This window comes from Schistocerca nitens, chromosome 4 (assembly GCF_023898315.1).
Source record: "Schistocerca nitens isolate TAMUIC-IGC-003100 chromosome 4, iqSchNite1.1, whole genome shotgun sequence".
Classification (NCBI taxonomy): domain Eukaryota; kingdom Metazoa; phylum Arthropoda; class Insecta; order Orthoptera; family Acrididae; genus Schistocerca; species Schistocerca nitens.
In genome coordinates, this window is record NC_064617.1 from 876,565,632 (window position 1) to 876,585,923 (window position 20,292).

Below are 20,292 nucleotides of genomic sequence, written 5' to 3' on the forward strand. Positions count from 1 at the left end.
CTCAACATCTTTGGTATATGATGGGTAGCAATATATGCATTTGACAATATTGTCATTAGTTAAAAATTGTTTTCATGAAATTACTTAATTTTCAGAATTTCGCATTTGTTTGAATCAGTCTAAGCCAGAGATCAAAATACCTCGATTCAGACAAGGACGCAGGAAGTTCCACCGATTTCCCCCCTCCCCCTAAAGGCAGTAGTGTCGTGTACCGTGCTTAAGGTAGACAAAAAAATACCGCGAAAGCCCCGCCATCAGGCAGGCACAACCACTCACCTGGGTTTCAACAGGTGTACATCGTACTCACAAACGACCGTCACCTTCGTCAGGGAGAATCACTGGAGTCCAGAGTGCGCCATTCCATCCTTCAAGTGATCCTCTGATGGCACCACTCCAACCGTGGACGTCGATGTTGTGACGTGAGTGCGTGCCTATAGTCCCACTGGTAATAACCGGTTCGCAACAGGTTGTGTCGATACGTCTGCACTCAAATGGTTCAAATGGCTATGAGCACTATGGGACTTAACATCTGAGGTCATCAGTCCCCTAGAACTTAGAACTACTTACATGTAACTAACCTAAGGACATCACACACATCCATGCCCGAGGCAGGATTCGAACCTGCGACTGTAGCGGTCGCGCGGTCCAAGACTGGAGCGCCAAGAGCCGCTCGGCCACAGCGGCCGGCCGTCTGCACTCATAAGCCCCCTAATCTGTGCTGAGGTAGCTGTACGAACTTTCACTGCTGCCCTTACAATACGACGATCCTGGGAGTCTTCTGTGCTGCGTGGACGTCGACAATCTCGTCTACAGGTGTGAGAATGTCCACGTGACCACTGATACCAGCATCGTGCACAACTACGCAGCACGTCCAACTTGTGTGGCAATTCGCCCAAAAGGACCATCCAGCTACTCGGAAGGCCACTATTTGACCCCTTTCAAACGTGCTCAGTTGGCTGTAGGAAGCAAGAGTGCGTCTTTGTGGCATGGTTTCCTGCTTGCCTCACACGTCTGCACCACAATGAGCCCTCTGATTTTTTTCCTTTATTGTTATTTTAACACCTGTACATAAGGTGGGCCGGCAGCAGCATCCTACGCTGCTTTTTAGCCTCAGGTTTGACAACGAAGAAAGATAAAGAAGACACATAAAAGACTGAACAAATAGCGGGCAAAAAACAGTAGACACAGAATACAAAAAACATGAAGCCGTTCACACTCGACGAAAAACACACTAAAAACTGTTGGCACGGCGCACAGACACTGACTACTTCGACGGCACAAGTGAACGTAGGAGTGTGACGGCGAACACTAAACACAAACACGATGGCACACACACGAGAAACTGATGGTGATGAACTCGGGAACACGAATGTCCACGTAACGTGTGCGAATCCGGGGACCTGCCAAGAGGGGAAGAAAGGAGAGGGGGAGGGAAAGGGGAGAGCAAAGATGCCAATGGCAGAGGAGATGGTAGGAGGAATGGTGGTATGGGGGTAGGGGAAGCCTGGGGGAGGAGTGGGGAGAGAGGGAGGACGGAGTGGAGGGGGAGAGAGGGGAGAGAGGGTGACCATAGGAACAAACACAGGAAGAGGGAGGGAGGATCAAAGTTGGTAGGAGGGGTAGATGGAGGGGAGGAGGGCATCACAGGGAGGGGGAGCTGGCGGAAGCCACCTTGGGAGAGGGTATGGAGAGTGGAGAGATGCAGAGGTGGGACGTGGAAATACAGGCGCGGCAGCAGACGGGGGCGGGAGAGGATGGGAGAGACCAGCGGGTGAGGAGGCTCGAGTTTACGGGAGGTGTAGAGGATCCGTATCCGTTCGAGGAAAAGGAGGAGGTGGGGGAACGGAATAAGGTCGTACAGGATCCGCGTGGGGGAGGGGAGACGGATGTGATAGGCGAGGAGAAGAGCATGACGTTCTAGGATCTGAAGGGATTTGTAAAAGGTAGGGAGAGCGGAGATCCAGGCAGGGTGGGCGTAGCAAAGGATAGGGCGAATGAGGGATTTATAGGTATGGGGGATGGTGGAGGGGTCCAGACCCCATGTACGGCTGGAAAGGAGCTTGAGGAGACAGAGTCGGGAGCGTGCCTTGGCTTGGATCGTCCGGAGGTGGGGGGTCCAAGATAGGCGACGGTCGAGGGTGAAGCCCTCTGGCTGTGAGCATTCCCTGTTAAAGGGTAGACACAGATGGCACTCTGGTAGCTACGCCACTGTGCTATCTGTCGGTGGAAGACGTTAAAACCATTATTAGTACATCTACTATCTACTATCCCCCCGCTACGTCGCAGGTTCGAATCCTGCCTCGGGCATGGATGAGTGTGATGTCCTTAGGATAGTTAGGCTTAAGTAGTTCTAAGTTCTAGGGGACTGATGACCTCATAAGTTAAGTCCCATAGTGCTCAGAGCCATTTGCAGCATTTTTTTTTCTAAGTACCAAAAATATAAAACGTATAAAAACTCTAAATTTGGCTTTTTTAGGTACTTGATACTGTGATATCACAAGGTACCAATCATGCACGATGAGGGGGTCCTAGAGAAAATTTTGTTGGGAACCCCTGCTCTACTGTACAACTACGCTATTGACGAGGAGTTGTTAGAAACAGTAAATATCGTAAAATATATAGAAGTGTCTATCCGGAGCGACCTTAAGTGCAACAATAACACGAAACAAATAGAAGGAAAAGCAAATGCCGGACAGATTCATAAGAAATGCATTTCATCAACTAAAGAAGTGGCATACAAGGCGCTTGTTCGACTGATTCTTGAATATTGTTGATCAGTTTCGTAACCTGACAAGGTAGGACTGATAGAAGAGGTAGAGAAACCCCAAAGAAGAGGGGCGCGTTTCGTCGCAGGAAAGTCTGGTTGGCGCGACGGTGTTACAGGGTTCAAATGGCTCTGAGCGCTATGGGACTTAACATCTGCGGTCATCAGTCCCCTAGAACTTAAAACTACTCAAACCTAACTAACCTAAGGACATCACACACATCCATGCCCGAGGCAGGATTCGAACCTGCGACCGTAGCGGTCGCGCGGTTCCAGGCTGAAGCGCCTATAACTGCTCGGCCACAACGGCCGGCGGTGTTACAGGGATGCTCAACAAACTACAGTGGTAAACACTACAAGAGAGGCATTGTGCATTACGGAGAAGTTTGCTATTAAAATTTCGAGAGGGCATTTTCCGGGAACAGTCAGACAACATAAACTACTGGCCATTAAAATTGCTACACAAAGAAGAAATGCTGATGATAAACGGGTATTAATTGGACAAATATACTATACTAGAACTGACATGTGATTACATTTTCACACTTTTGGGTGCATAGATCCTGAGAAATCAGTACCCAGAACAACTACCTCTTTTCGTAATAACGGCCTTCATATGCCTGCGCATTGAGTCAAACAGAGCTTGGATGGCGTGTACAGGTACAGCCGCCCATGCAGCTTCAACACGATACCACAGTTCATCAAGAGTAGTGACTGGCGTATTGTGACGAGCCAGTTGCTCCGCCACCATTGGCCAGACGTTTTCAGTTGGTGAGAGATCTAGAGAATGTACTGGCCAGGGCAGCAGTCGAACATTTTCTGTATCCAGAAAGGCCCATACAGGACCTGCAACATGCGGTCGTGCAATATCCTGCTGAAATGTAGGGTTTCGCAGAGATCGAATGAAGGATAGAGCCACGGGTCGTAACATATCTGAAATGTAACGTCCACTGTTCAAAGTGCCGTCAGTGCGAACAACAGGGGACCGTCACGTGTAACCAATGGCCCCCCATACCATCACGCCGGGTTATACGCCAGTATGGCGATGACGAATACACGCTTCCAATGTGCGTTCACCGCGATGTCGCCAAACTCGGATGCGACCATCATGATGCTATAAACAGAACCTGGATTCATCTGAAAAAATGACGTTTTGCCATTCGTGCACCAAGGTTCGTCGTTGAGTACACCATCGCATGCGCTCCTGTCTGTGATGCAGCGTCAAGGGTAACCGGAGCCATGCTCTCCGAGCTGATAGTCGATGCTGCTGCAAACGTCGTCGAACTGTTCGTGGAGATGGTTGTTGTCTTGCAAACGTCCCCGTCTGTTGACTCAGGGATCGAGACGTGGCTGCACGATCCGTTACAGCCATGCGGATAAGATGCCCGTCATCTCGACTGCTAGTGATACGAGGCCGTTGGGATCCAGCACGGCGTTTCGTATTACCCTCCTGAACCGACCGATTCCATATTCTGCTAACAGTCATTGGATCTCGACCAACGCGAGCAGCAATGTTGCGATACGATAAACCGCAATCGCGATAGGCTACAAAGTCGGAAACGTGATGGTACGCATTTCTCCTCCTTCCACGAGGCATCACAGCAACGTTTCACCAGGCAACGCCGGTCAACTGCTGTTTGTGTATGAGAAATAGACTGGAAACTTTCCTCATGTCAGCACGTTGTAATTGTCGCCACCGGCGCCAATCTTGTGTGAATGCTCTGAAAAGCCAATCATTTGCATATCACAGCATTTTCTTCCTGTCGGTTAAATTTCGCTTCTGTAGCACATCATCTTTGTGGTGTAGCAATTTTAATGGCCAGTAGTGTATTTCGCCTTCCCACATACGTCTCGCGAAATGACGCAGCGAGAAAATTCGATAACTGGAGCTAATACGGGGGTTTACCGGTTATCATTCTTCCCACGCGCCATCCGCTGGTGGAACAGGGAAGGGGCGAATTAGACAGTGGTACATCTATACTCCGTAAGCCACCTGACGGTGCGTGGCGAAGGGTACTTTCTAGTACCACTGTGTGATCCACCTTCCCTGTTCCATTTGGGCATTACACGGTCTGAATAACTTAGTTGTTTGAAATGAACCTTGGATGATTTTTGAAATAATACAGTTGCCAGTCCAACAGGACGAACTTCACTGGAAAAATCAAGTAATTACAGCAGTGGCGTGCGTAATCTACGATGGCGTGTACAACTCGATTACATAATTTCATATTGTGGCTGCTGATGCAGAATCTTCTGCGATTACTGGATTCAGCATCTCTGAATCACTGTGCTGAATAACGTTGAAAGAATATTCTTCATAAGATAAGATGTACTGTGGTTCCTGTAACCTTGGAATAACCTTGAGCACGATAATACATAGGCGATGCAGCTGCGCACTGACTTCATCACAAATTTGTTTTTAGATGAATTAATCGGGTCAAAAAATTGAAACTTCCAGACTACTGAAACTCATTGTGAAATAGCAACTGCTAAAACAACGTCGAGATACTGCACATCAACACACAATAATACTACACCAGTATGAACAAATTCGATTCAATATTCATATTGTGGAATGTAGTCGAATTAAATCAGGTGATACTATGCTAATTAGACTAGAAAATGACTTATCATAGAAGATAGATTACGGAAAGGCAAACTTACGTTTCTAGCATTTGTAGTCTTTGAGAAAGCCTTTGACAGTGTTGACTGGAATACTTATTATTATTATTATTATTACAGGATTAATCAATACAAAGATTAATTAATAACAACATTTTGTTGTATTCCTGTTATCCTCCGCCAAGCCTCTTTATTCAACGCATCTTCCTTGTCGATGCTGCGATGTTCCATTATTCCATTTCTGTGGTTTGTCCAAGAACGTCATGGTCTTCTGCGCTTACGTCTGCCGGGTGGTTTCCATTCATTCATGCTTCTTTGGCCACCGATGATCTGCCATTCTGCATTATATGTCCGTACCATTTTAATGATTTTCTTTCAGTTTTATCTATCACTGCATCATTTGCCTTCATTCTAGCTCTTACTTCATCATTAGTGTTTCTTTCGATTCTTGACATTCTGGAACTCCTACGCAAATAATCCATTTTCACAGCTGTTAGTCTTCTTTTAAGATCCGCATTTAAGATCCATAGTTCTGATCCATAGCATAGCACTGATTCAACCATTATCCTACCTTCTCTTTTCTTACTGCTGTTGGAAATATTCTTATCCCACCAAAAAGAATTCACACACCCTAACACTTTTCTGCTTTGTTGTATTCTATATTTTACTTCTGTATGGCCCAATCCATTTTTATCAGTATGTGCCCCGAGATATTTAAATTTCTCTACCTGTCTCGTAAGACCATAACAACAACAACAGCCGTTTAGCGCCAGCATCCAAATTAAATAAAATTATATACTTTACTTTCAAATAAAAGAACGTTAGGATTAAGGCCTATTATCAAGTACACTGGCTGTAAGTTAATTTACATTTACTCCTGACATTTTCCAAGGGACAGACTTTGATATAACTCTATTAAATTCTATTACGTGGTGATGAAACTTTCGGAGTCAATAATTGTAGCATGTCCTTTTGGATCCTGAGTATAAGGAAATAGGGCTATGCCAATAGCAATCTTGGAATCAAGAACCTATCCCAGGTAACAATGATATAGGTCAATAAATAATAGCGTAACCTACCACACACTTTCTACACTGACACAAAACAGGGTATTATAAGAATATTACTTTTCTCGGGAGAGCCACTGGATTCACAATTTACAGTTTAACAATCTCAGTACGTCAAACGTCGTAATCTTGTGGAGAATTTGGTTCACTGTTCCACATCCGGTGTTTGTGACAACTCATTAATGTGCAGTGGCATAAAACTGCTGTCGTAGCTTTCTTCTCCGCCCACAGCTACCCACGTGCGTCACGCTTGCGAGAAATCGCACGCTTTTAAATCGTGCCTCGCAGATGCACCCGAGAGCAGTAAACCGTTAAAGACCGTACCTTGCGGCTCAAACCAGAGGCTTCTGGGAATAGGCGGTGCTACAGAAACCTGCTGCTAACGTCGCGAACAGAGGCCGAATCCCTTCTGTTGGCCAGCGAGTGCACTCTAGAGGTGGGCAAAAATGCCGATATTCGAAAATATCGATATGTTTTAGTAATAACACCGATATTTACAAACGTTAGCTTCCGCGGCCATTGTCAGAGTCAATATTTTTTTTCTGGATTTGTGACCGCATTGTTAATATGTAAAACTACCTACGTTTCGGTCACTGTTGCAAGTGACCTTCTTCATGATGTTTTTACTGACAATACCGATATTGTTCGTCGATATCTAAGTTGTCAATAAACCGAATAATCAATATTAAACACTGAATATCAAAATGATATTTTTTATTTTCTGTCTTTTCATGACTCGGCACATTTCTTGCCCATCCCAGCTACTACCAATCTTCGCAATCTAAGAGTAAATACCTTATAAGGACATAATTTGATTTCTTATTCATTACTACAAATGAGCGACAGGTTTCAACGTGAATGCCTCTATACTGCATATTCATGAAAGTCTGTTACTCCCATGTGTCAATTCTACCATTGCAAAGGATAGGTACGAGGTGCAAAACGAACACGTTCGGTGACACCAGTGTACGAGAATGGTGGAAATTACCACTCTCTGCTCCCAACTATGAGGTAGAATGTGCGCTCTCCTTACCCCCCAAGAGTGCCTGGATCAAGAGAAGGTAGACGTACTGGAAAAGTAACGTAGACTCGACACGAAAGTCACACACATTACGGCACTGCTATCTAGTGGAAAATGGACCCTTGTTGTCTGAAATGTTTATGATAAGTACGATGGTTCATGTGGAGAACGTACGAGTGTATCAGAAGCGCTTCACTCCCAAGACTTCTCTTGCGTAGGAATGGGCGAGAAATATCGATAAAACAAAATATCTACGTTTTGTGTCGATAACATCGATGTCGTTCATAAATATTGGTACAATACGTATCGAATTTTTAAAAGTTTGCGCACCCCTAGCGCATCCATACATACCGAGTTTCGAAGTACCAGTCCTAACATTTACAATCCTCTTTGACCTATCGTGTTCCAGCGATTACAATAGTTACGTGTGCACATTAACTTTAAAGTATATTTAATGATTAAAAGTCCACTTCCTAAAAAATGCGCAGGGAACGATGAATATGACTATGTTACTTTATATCTGAAAAATTTGCTTTAAAAATTTGCTGTAGTCTGGCGTAATGGAATGTTTCTTCGTTTATTTTCATCTTATACTCTGTATCATTGTCACCTGCAGCCAATATGACTTGATCACCGGCGAACAGTAATGTCGACAGGTAATCGCTGTCTGTGTCTAGGCCCATTCTTCCACAATTTCTCATTCGTTCTTTAAGAGCATCATTCAGATAATTTAAACAGAGTAGGTGTTCCACAGCACCCTTAGCTAAGTGCTTTGGGATTTCTTTTCCTATTTTAATTCTTGTCTGTAATCCCTCGTAAAAATTCTTGACTGCGTACGTACCTAAACGAGATTGTCTCTACGTTAGATAATTCATTCCAGTCGCTTAGTTTTTTCATCTGGCAGTGTACCGCGAAGTACGGAAAATTCATGGAATGTACATCAGGGCAAGATACAGTTTAGAACTCACATCCTTCAGAGCATGAGCCACTGCGCTTCCTGTCTCCACAGATAATTAAAGCTCTCAGTCACGAGTCCTGAAAGGTTGTTCCCAACAGCTAAGCAGGATTCTCAGCCACAAACAGAACATTTTTCTATATACTCTGAAATATGCTATTGTTAAACCATTACATAGAAAAGGACATAGGTTTGATGCTTACAACAGCCGCCCACTCTCACTTCTGACAGCTTTATCCAAAATTCTTGAAAAAGTAATGCATTCAACAGTAGCTTCATATATGTGTAAAAATGAAGTACTAACAAAATGCCAGTTTGGTTTGCAGAAAGGCTTTTCAACAGAAAATGCTACATATACTTTCACTGATCAAATATTAAATGCTCTGATAACCGAACATCGTCCATTGGGGTATTCTGTGATCTCTGAAAGGCATTTGACTGTGAATCACGAAATTTATATCGATAAACTTAAATATTGTGGCATGAGTGGGTTTAATTCATATATAACTGGAACAACGCTGTAGATGCAAAGCTAGTTATTTTTGTTAATGATTCAAGTTTAGTAATCACATCCAACAAACAAGAATTAGCTGACGAAATCGTAAATAAGGTCTCTCAGAAAATTATTAAGTGGTTCTCTGCAAATTGACTTTCACTAAATTTTGACAAAACGCAGTACATAGAATTCTGTTCAGTGAATGGCACAACACCATTAATAAATATAGACTTTGAACATAAGTCTGTTGCTAAGGTAGAATATTGAAAATTTCTGGGTGTGTGCATTGATGACAAATTTAATTGGAAGAAACACATTGGTGATCTACAGGTTCAGTTATTTATGCTATTAGGGTTATTGCAAATTTGGGTGATAAACATGTCAGTAAATTAGCCTACTATGCCTATTTTGATTCACTGCTTTCATATGGCATCGTATTTTGGGGTAATTCGTGAAAAAGAGAAAAAAGTATTCATTGGACAAAAGCGTGTAATCAGAATAATAGCTGGAGCCCACCCAATACCCCCTTGCAGACATTTATTTAAGGAACTCGGGATATTCACAGTACCTCCGAAATAAATATATTCACTCGCGTAATTTGGTATAATAATCCATCCCAATTGAAAAATAGAAGCGAAATGCATAGCTACAACTCTAGAAAAAAGAATGATCTTCACTATTCTGTCTTAAATCTGATTTTGGCACAGAAATGGGTGAATTATGCTGCCCTGAAAATCTTTGCTCATTTGCCAAATAGCATTAAAAGTCTGACAGATAGCCAACTAACATTTAAAAACAAATTGATAGAATTTCTGAATGCGAGCTCCTTCTACTCAGTAGAAGAATTTTTTTATGAAGTAATAATTGCAGTATATTTACGAGGCGTGTTTTTCAAGTACGTACCGCTTTGAAATTAAAAAAAGACGTGCTAAGATATTTCAATAATTTTATTTTTACATGCAAGCCTGTACCTTAATCTACGCACTGACGCCATTACAGTCTAATTCTTTCTTGTTTACATTGTGTACTGAGTGTTTATGATGCCTGCGATAATCGTGAGTCCCGCCGACTGTGAAGTACGGGCTGTTATAAGATTTCTTAGTGCTAAAGGCCTAAAAGCGATCGATATTCATCGTGAGATCTGTGCAGTTTACGGAGAAAACATTATGAGTGATGGAATGGTAAGAAAGTGGGTGAGAGCATTTAAAGATGGCCGCACAAATATGCATGATGAACAAAGGAGTGGGCGTCCTTCGGTTGTTAATGAAAGTTTGGTGCAGGAAGTGGACAATAAGGTGAGAGAAAACAGACACTTTACGATTTCCTCCTTGCGGGATGACTTTCCTAATGTTTATCGTAGTGTTTTGTATGGCATTGTGGCCGAGCACTTGAATTACCGAAAATTGTGCGCATGTTGGGGACCGAAAATGTTGACGGATGTGCACAAAACCAAATGTTTAGACAGTGCATTGGTTTTCCTTGAGCAGTACCACAACGACGGTGGTGATTTCTTAAGCCACATTGTTACGGGCGGTGAAACATGGGTGGCCTACGTCACACCAGAATCAAAGCAACAGTCCATGGAAGTTGAGCAAGGGCATCGTTTTGCTGCAAGACAATGCCCGTCCGCATGTGACGAATCAGACCAAAGATCTCATCACATCTTTTCGATGGGAAACTCTAGAGCATCCTCCGTACAGCCCCGATCTTGCGCCCAGTGACTACCATCTGTCCCTGCACTTGAAGAAACACCTGGGCGGTCAGCGTCTTCAAGACGATGACGAAGTCAGAACAGTGGTGATGCAGTGGTTAACAGGTCAGGCGGCAGACTTCTATGAGGAGGGTATTCAAAAACTGGTTCAACGTTATGACAAGTGCCTCAATATTGACGGAAATTATGTAGAAAACTAGATCAAGGTACAGGCTTTCATGTAAAAATAAAATTATTGAGGTATCTTAGCACGTCTTTTTTTAATGTCAAAACGGTACTTACTTAAAAAACACGCATCGTATATATATTGTGCTATAGAAAGTTATGTTAAACTGACAAGTTCCAAATCATCAGGAAATGTCGTAGTCATGATCTATGGAACAAGTACTAATGTAATGTGATGATACCGGCTGTCAGATAGTAGCAACCTACCGGTGGTATAACGTTGCGTAAGTTGAGCGGGCGCAGATGGCACGACTCTGAAGTATTTGTTTGTTCGGGCAGATAGCGACAGCTCCCGTCTTAACACGTGACCCCTGGGCTCTCGCAAGCTCTCCAGTTCTGGCGAGATAAAATCCGCTTGCAGAACAGCTGTCATCGTATGACCGTATGATGCAAGCAAGCGGAGTCATTGTCGGCCTAGAGTTTTCACTGTCAGACACGCCATTCAAAAAGGGGAAGGATTATCCAGAATACTCTTTTGCACTAAAAATAACGAGAACAACCGAATTTAGTGTGATGTGTCATTACCTAGGAAGCACTTCTTAATCATGTTAGCCGACGCCTACTGAAATTGAGATAGAGACCTACCTAAGCTAGCTGATCAAAAGTAACCGGACACCTATTAGTGGACATTAATATGCGCTATCACCAGCCTTCCCCTTTTTGATGGCTTGACCTCTGCTGGGGATACTTTCACTGAGTTGTCTGGATGCCTGTGGAGGAATGGCAGCCCATTCTCCCTAAAGAGCCGAAACTAGAGAAAGGACTAATATTGCACACTGGAGACTGGAGCGCGGTCAACATTCTAACTCATCCCAATGATGTTGTATTGAGCTCGGGCCAGTTCACGTCATGAACGCCTTTGTCCAGAAACTGTTGCGTAACAGATGCTGCTTCATAAAATGGTACACTGTGTAACGTTCTTTAAATAATTCATTGAACGAATGAAGATTTTGAGCAACTGATTTTACTTACGAACGTTCTTTAAAGTATCTCTTCTTTGTAATACATTGAACGAATGCGTGACTGAGCAATGGATACAAAACTGGAGTTATTGTGCAGCGTCTTGTAACTGCAAGTGGTGTGCTTACTCTGTTATTGTTAGCAAAAACTTTATACGAACTGATTGGGCAATGCAACTCCCAGTACCAATAAAGAAATACAGTCACTGCAAAATACGTTCAGCTCGTTTGGCACTGAATCCTCAGGCCCTCTTCAAAACTGATAACTTTCGTCCCTGTGCACATAACAAATAAATAAAATTGGCTTGCCTCTAAAGAAGCAATGGAGGATCGCGATGTATTCTGGCCTCTCAGGGAAAAAAATAATAAAATATACTAGCTACAGACTCAGCAGTGTGCAATGCTGGCCGTGATACTTTGAAATGCACATGAAATTCTTTTTGCTGATAAATGAAAACATTTAAGAAAATGGTTGAAATGGCTCTAAGCATTATGGGACTTAACATCTGATGTCATAAATCCCCTAGAATTTAGAACTACTTTAACCTAACTAACCTAAGGACATCACACACATCCATGGCCGAGGCAGGATTCGAGCCTGCGACCGTAGCGGTCGCGAGGTTCCAGACTGAAGCGCCTAGAACCGCTCGGCCACAAAGGCCGGCATTTAAGAAAAATTCAATGTCTTTGGAAAACACATGACCTAGACAGGGAGGCGGTACTCATTTGGGTGAATTACTAACACTGACCTTTTCAACAGTGAAATTGTATTTGAAGTCACGTTTGACTTTCCAAATCGTCGGACAATTTAAATTACATTAATCAGAAAAATTACATTCTTATCAGTAACTCAGTCACAACAATGAGATTTATACAGCAAGTATTACCTAACCTCACTAAAAAGCATAAATAACAAATCATCAAATTACGTATACCTGTGTTAACAAATCTTAGAAACATTATAAAAAGGAAATATCTAAGAAGCCTTTACATCAAATCTGTTTACGTACATTCTGGGGTCATTCAGCAACTGCCAGTTTATCAGCCAACTCGTCTACACTAATGCGCTGGCAAAACGACAGTCGTAAATATTTAACATCTTTACCTTGTTTGGAAAGGACTTCTGCTGCCATATTGGTATTTCCAATAATACAGGTACTAGTAATTTCTACATTGTAATGTAACACTTGGTGGCTTCACAGAGCACACCACAAAAACTGCCTACTCCATCCTCTTTCGCTCACAGACCGCTACCCACTGCTTTCTTACTCCAACACTGCAACCTCACACCAGAAACAGTATCTTTGGCTCTGCGGTCGTGCACAGTCAGCGACCCGCTTTACAAAGCCTATCAGAGACATACATCGTTTATAATACACTACTGACCATTAAAATTGCTACACCAAGAAGAAATGCAGATGATAAATGGGTATTCATTGGACAAATATATTATACTAGAACTGACATGTGATTACATTTTCACGCAATCTGGGTGCGTAGATCCTGAGAAATCACTACCCAGAACAACCACCTCTGGCCGTAATAACAGCCTTGATACGCCTGGGCTTTGAGTCAAACAGAGATTGTCAAGGTACAGCTGCCCACGCAGCTTCAACGCGATACCACAGTTCATCAAGAGTAGTAGCTGGCGTATTGTGACGAGCCAGTTGCTCGGCCACCATTGACCAGACGTTTTCAATTGGTGAGAGATCTGGAGAATGTGCTGGCCAGGGCAGCAGTCGAACATTTTCTGTATCCAGAAAGGCCCGTACAGGACCTGCAACATTCGGTCGTGCATTATCCTGCTGAAATGTAGGGTTTCGTAGGGATCGATTGAAGGGTAGAGCCACGGGTCGTAACTATTGGCACCCCATACCATCACGCCGGGTAATACGCCAGTATGGCGATGACGAATACACGCTTCCAATGTGAGTTCACCGCGATTTCGCCAAACACGGATGCGACCGTCATGATGCTGTAAACAGAACCTGCATTCATCCGAAAAAATGACGTTTTGCCATTCGTGCACCCAGGTTCGTCGTCGAGTACATCATCGCAGGCGCCCCTGTCTGTGATGCAGCGCCAAGGGTAACCGCAGCCATTTTCTCCGAGCTGATAGTCCATGCTGCTGCAAACGTCGTCAAACTGTTCGTGCAGATGGTTGTTGTCTTGCAAACGTTCCCATCTGTTGACTCAGGGATCGAGACGTGGCTGCACGATCCGTTACAGCCATGCGGATAAGATGCCTGTCATCTCGACTGCTAGTGATACGAGGCCGTTGGGATCCAGCACGGCATTCCGTATTACCCTCCTGAACCCACCGATTCCATATCCTGCTAACAGTCATTGGATCTCGACCAACGCGAGCATCAATGTCGCGATACGATAAACCGCAATCGCGATAGGCTACAATCCGACCTTTATCAAAGTCGGAAACTTGATGGTACGCATTTCTCCTTCTTCCACGAGGCATTACAACAACGTTTCACCAGGCAACGCCGGTCAACTGCTGTTTGTGTATGAGAAATCGGTTGGAAGCTTTCATCATGTCAGCACGTTGTAGGTGTCGCCACCGGCGTAAACCTTGTGTGAATGCTCTGTAAAGCTAATCATTCGCATATCACAGCATCTTCTTTCAGTCGGTTAAATTTCGCGTCTGTAGCACGTCATCTTCGTGGTGTAGCATTTTTAATGGCCAGTAGTGCATAACAGTTTCATTTTAGTTTACATTAATATTATTATTATCATACTCGGCTCCACATACAAGTGTATCCCAGTAGACTCCTGATATAAACAATCATCGTCTTCAAACTATCCCTCTCCTGTATGCAGTACACAATGCTTTAAATTGTGTTCAGATCTCCCGCATTTCTTAAGCAAACTAAGAGGACCGGACACTAACCACGACAAACACCCCCATACCATAAAACCACCTTCTCCGTACTTCAATATCGACACTACAGTTGATGGAAGCTGACCTTCTCCAGGCATTTGCCAAACCCAAACCCTTACATCGGTTTGCCACAGGGTATAGCGTGATTCATCAGTCCAAATCACTCGTCTCCAGTGAAGCACTCTCCACTGGTGTCGCTCTTTACTCCACCTCAAACATCTGTTAGCACTGACTGCAGAAACATCTGGCTTATGAAGAGGTCCTCGGCCCTAGCATCCCACTGTTTTAACTCCCTACGCGCAGTCACCGTGCTAGCTAGATTCTGGTAGCACATCGAAGCTCACGGGTGTGTCCATCCGCTGATTTCGTGTGATTTCTTACAACTACGGCCCCTGTCCATCACCATCAGTTCACGAAGACTGATGGTCTCGGTCTAGCTGTGGTTGTTCCTTCACGTTTCCAAAAGTCCACTTTGGCAACCTTAGGTTTCAAATGTTCCTGATGAATTCGTCACTCAGGTGAGATCTGATGACTTGACCACGTTTGAAGTCCACTGAGGTTGCCTTCCCAACCCACTCTGCAGTTGCTATTTCTCCACTGACAACACAATACTGCCCCCCCCCCCTCCCCCGTAACCTTTCATATTGTCGGGTCCGGCTTTCGTAACACATAGTGGTCAATTTGAGGCGTAGCGCCGTATACCGATCCTGCCTTGGAGGCGGTTAAGTGGGAGATGTGTCTCAGAGATGGATAGTGACAGATGGTGACACGAGACTGGACGCGCACGTAGTTTATGTATCAGCCGATAGAGGACAGTATTGTATAGGGGACTGTGATTTAGTTTCGATTGTGCCCACTAGAGTGCACTAAAGTAATGGAATGTTTTTCATAAACTGTTCTAGTATTTTCATAAAGTGTTATTATGTCTTTTTTGTGTATGTAAAATGTTAGAAATGTGTTTTAGCAGTATGAATGATGCGCGGGTGTGGTTTAAGGCTAATATGAAGATAATTGTTTAACGAATTATGTAGTGGAATTTAGTGTGGGAACATTTCGAAGTATGGATGTGAACAAAGGGGATTTTTGTAGAATAGATTTGTAAAGTAAGTTTATGATAAAGGGAAAGTTAATCCAGGTATAAATAACAATAGTAAATAACTTTATGCATGAACAAAACTTCAGCATACTAGATAATAACGTCGGTAAAAAGTGCAGTCGTTAGGTTTACTAATTTGCGATTGGTTATTGATGAAAAGCGCGGACTGACGCAGGAGAATGTTGTTTTGCTATTGACTGTTAAGTAAACTGACCAGTGGTAAAGAAAAATTCTTCGCGCGCCTTTCTCTGCTGGTAAAGAAGACAGAGTATTCTAGAGAGAGTTGGAGCCTAGCCGTGAAAGAGTTCGGACGTGTGTAGTAGTAGTTCCGATAGAAATGATAAGTTGCCGGATCTAGCAATGTTTCATACATCAAAATTGTTGTAAAATGATGGCATAATTATCCCGATGGGTGTGTAGAAATTTCCGAATTTTTGAGTGAATTTTGTGACGAGAAAAATCATAAATTCCGCGTTGCATATTGAGCGGGTCGGTGGCTAAAAACTGTGACTGCATTTGGTACCGACAGACTTAATATTTGTCGAGCATTCTCAATCAAAAACAATCCGTATTTTTGTAGCTATTACGTTTTCGGGAAATGCAACACCATAAACTTGCCAACGTGAGTGAAAGGTATTGTGAGTGACTGTGTTAAGACTATCACGGGCTTGCCAGTGATACTTGTTCACCTAAGTTTCAGAATATATTAATTGAGAACAAAATTTCCAACCTTTCATTTCGTGTGAAAACTTTCTCCCGAAACGTAGATTAGTGACTTTAATTGCAGCCTGGTTCACGTCGAAGTATGGTAGGTTTCGCTCGGCTTCCCTCCTGATGATCTTCTGAGACAATGTTCACAGGTAGGTGCAGGTTCGTCCTAAAGGGACGGAAGGAATCGCGCCGTCGCAAATTCTGCTTTACGCAGGGTGTAAGGATACTTTCGGTCAGATAGTGTGGTTGCGCTTTGTATTGGAAGACAAATTAAAGGAAAATGATGGTACTTTCCATGTATTTGTCGACCTTGTGATGTGGCGTAAAATGTCCACAATCCATAAAAGACATTAAAATACACAGCGAGAAAGACAGTTAATCTTCAACATCTACAAAAACCAAGTGGGAATAATAAGCGGTCAAGAAAGCCAGTTTTATGTTACGAAGGTTGTTAAGGAAGGGCAGCAGCTTACGACCATTGTTGCTGAACGTGTGTTTCAAAAAGGGAGACATGAAGGAAGTGGTAGAGAATTTAGAAGACAAATGAAGGAGTGTGGGAAACAAATACTATCGGAAAATATTTTTTGTCGATTGTGTTCAGTAGCTTTCATAAATTGCAGAAATGTCATTATTTAACGCCATAAGCTTCTGTTTAATTATTTTTTAATGTGCGACCGGATTCAGTCTAAGACCGTTATCCGTCACCTGTTGCACAAATGCGATGAATGCAGACAAATTTCACGTGAAAAGGATGTTTCAAAATTGTACTAAAAATGTAAATTATGCTTGCAACCCCGGATCTAAGGTATTTTCGATTCGGAGCGGAAAGCTGACACTTGCGCCGCGATCCCCCCCCCCCTCCCCCCTCTCCCCAATTACTCTGAAACGTTTCAGGTAGAACGTCAAAAATTTTTGAAAAACTATGTTCATTTTGTAGAGCACAACTTTCTGAAGAGTTTGATAGATAAAACATATAAGTTCGAGGAAATGTAAGACATGTTATTTGGTTTTAAATGTCCCAAAGTGCAGTGTCACGCCTCTTCACACAACATTTTTCTATTGCACCTCACTGTATTTCGCTCTGTGGAATTCAAACGAGTATATTTTGTAATGGAAGCCATTGAACGTATATTCAGGCGAGTGGAAATTAAAATGTCCTGTGGTGCCTCTCCTTCTCCCTGTCGGCCGGTTTGACATCCTCACCCCCTTAAAAAAAAACTCACAACTATTACTGGGTGGGATTATTTGTGACCGGGAGAATAGGAGATCTTCAGAAATTTTGCATTCTTTATTGCCTATTAGCTAACAACTTTCTCTTTTGTGTGACATAAAATTAAATATAGGAAACAAAAAACCAAAGACAAGCAACACAGTAAAGATTTCTTCAATCCTTAGGTCCCAGCATTCCCCCCCCCCCCTCCCCCCTCTAGTCTTGCTACAGCTTTACAGGGCGTGCTTTCCTTTCTGCGAAAGAATCTACTTCCTCATCAAAGTTCGTCAAACTTTTTACTGAATGGAAAATCTAAATGTCGCTGTATAATAATGAAAGAGCTTTTAATACGAATAGTACCCAAGATGGGTGTGGTTTCTCGATCTAATTACGTCTATTTTGTCACTGTCTCTGAAACAAAATAGGCCTTTCTAATATTGCAGCAGTTATAACACACGCCAAATAAGCGAGACTGTTTTGGCACAAATAGTCATTTTTATCTACCTCATTTACATAAATAACACGACAGAATAAATTCACGAAGTACCAATATCAAATACCTATTAGGCCTACTACAAGCGAAAAGTTTTATGTTAAGGAATAGTTTCACATATCATTCATACGCTCCAGTTTCTCAAGCACGAGGTCGAAGAGTAGTGGTTCGAAACTTTCATATAAATTTGGAATCGTCATATTCTTCCATATAATTAATTTGATGTCCCCATTTCTTCTCTTTCCTCGTTCTAACAAACAATCTCGTCATCACTAATTCCGTAACTATTCCTGCCATTCTGAAACCTTATTCTCCGATTAACTTCACTAACCATGCAGGAATCACCAGTTTAGTTACCCGCATTTATTCTCCAGTTAGGCGTTATTGAGCGTTCGTACAACGCGTTTTCCGCTCTATTCCGAGAACAAAACTCACACCGTTCCGAACCGGGCACTGTAGAACTGGCCCTTAGTAATGTAGCAATCTGGAAGAAGATTTCTGCGAAAATTTCATTTTCTTGGGTACGCCGAGAAGATTAATATGTAATCTTTCTTAGCTGTTATTCCTGTTAGTCGTTTATTTCTACTCTGGTAGTACGAATCTATGAATTTTGCTAATAATTGTAACAACACTGATCATTCGCACACCCAATCAACCACATAAACAAACAGCGATTGGTATTCACCCGTTCGGTTTTATTCGGCTTAGCTCGTATAGCCCCCTCCCCTTTTGTCTGTGGGGGGAAGTTTTTCACTTCTAGATGCGACGGGTATTTCTCTGGCAAGAATCGTTCAGAAATCAACTTAGAGTGTGTTCAAAAATATCCGATTAGACAAGGAGTCAAAATCAACGACAAGAAAGACGAGGAGACCACACCAAGTGACGACAAAAAGGAAGCAGACTCCGACGAAACAACCGGCGATGAAAACAACCAAGCATGGATTGAAGTCACGCGTAAGAACCGCCGAAGGAATCAACAGACGATGACCCCCAACAGTAATAGGCACGCAGCAACAACCCCAACAAGAAACGGACTCAATAGATAGTGCACTCCGATCAGCACCGCGCTGGGTAGCCGTGCGGTCTGAGGCGTCTTCAGAAAGGCGTTTGACAATCTCAACGAGACCATAACATGCGCCAAACTAGAACAGATGGTGGAACAAAACGTGTCGGCTGGTCGGGTCAATTACATTTTTGCTACACTAGGCCGCTGGTCATCTCCAAAAAACGCCGTGAAGAAGAACGGCGGCTCGAAACGTGCAGCACACCACGAACGCAGGCTGTTGGGAGTAGTATTATGCTGTGGGAGACATTCTCCTGCGCTTGCGTGGGACCTGTGGTAGTAAGCGAAGATACGCTGAGAGCTGCGAACCACCTGCATCCCTTCATGTTGATGTCTTCCTCGACGACCATGTCATATTTCAGCAGCATAACTGACCGTGTCTCGGAGCCAGATCAATGCTAGTGGTTTGGAGAGCGTTATAGTGAATTCATGTTGATGTCTAAAACTAAACTAAAACTCCACCCCAACAGGCCATGAATGCCCAAAGGTACTGACTGCTCGCCGTGTCATCCTCAGTTGGGAGGCACCAACACTGGATGCGAATATGGAGGGGCATGTGGTCAGCACACAGCTTTCCCGGCCGTATGTCAGTTCCCGTGACCGGAGCCGCTACTTCTCAATCAAGTAGCATCTCAGTTTGCCTCACAAGGGCTGAGTGGAGCCTGCTTGCCAACAACGCTCGGCAAACCGGATGGTCACCCATCCAAGTTCTAGCCCAGCCCGACAGCGCTTAACTTCGGTGATCTGACGGAGACCGGTGTTACCACTGCGGCAAGGCCGTTGGCCATGTTGATGTCTCGGTGACCAAATTCTCCTGAGGTAGATCCTACGAACCTCATCTGTGTCGCTATCGGGCGCCATCACCGTGTACGCAAATCGGCGGCCCGTTGTTTACGCGAATTACCTGACCTGTGCGTAGACATCTAATGCCACATACCTATACAAACCTACCAACAAACTGTCGGATCTGTGATACGCAGGATCAGTGATGTATTTCATTCCAAAG

General features: G+C 43.5%; 1 pseudogene; it reads right to left on the reverse strand.

Annotated features, from left to right (window-relative positions):
• Positions 1-19,953: 19,953 nt before the first annotated feature.
• LOC126253995 (5S ribosomal RNA) lies at positions 19,954-20,071 on the reverse strand (annotated as a pseudogene).
• Between the last annotated feature and the right edge of the window lie 221 nt (positions 20,072-20,292).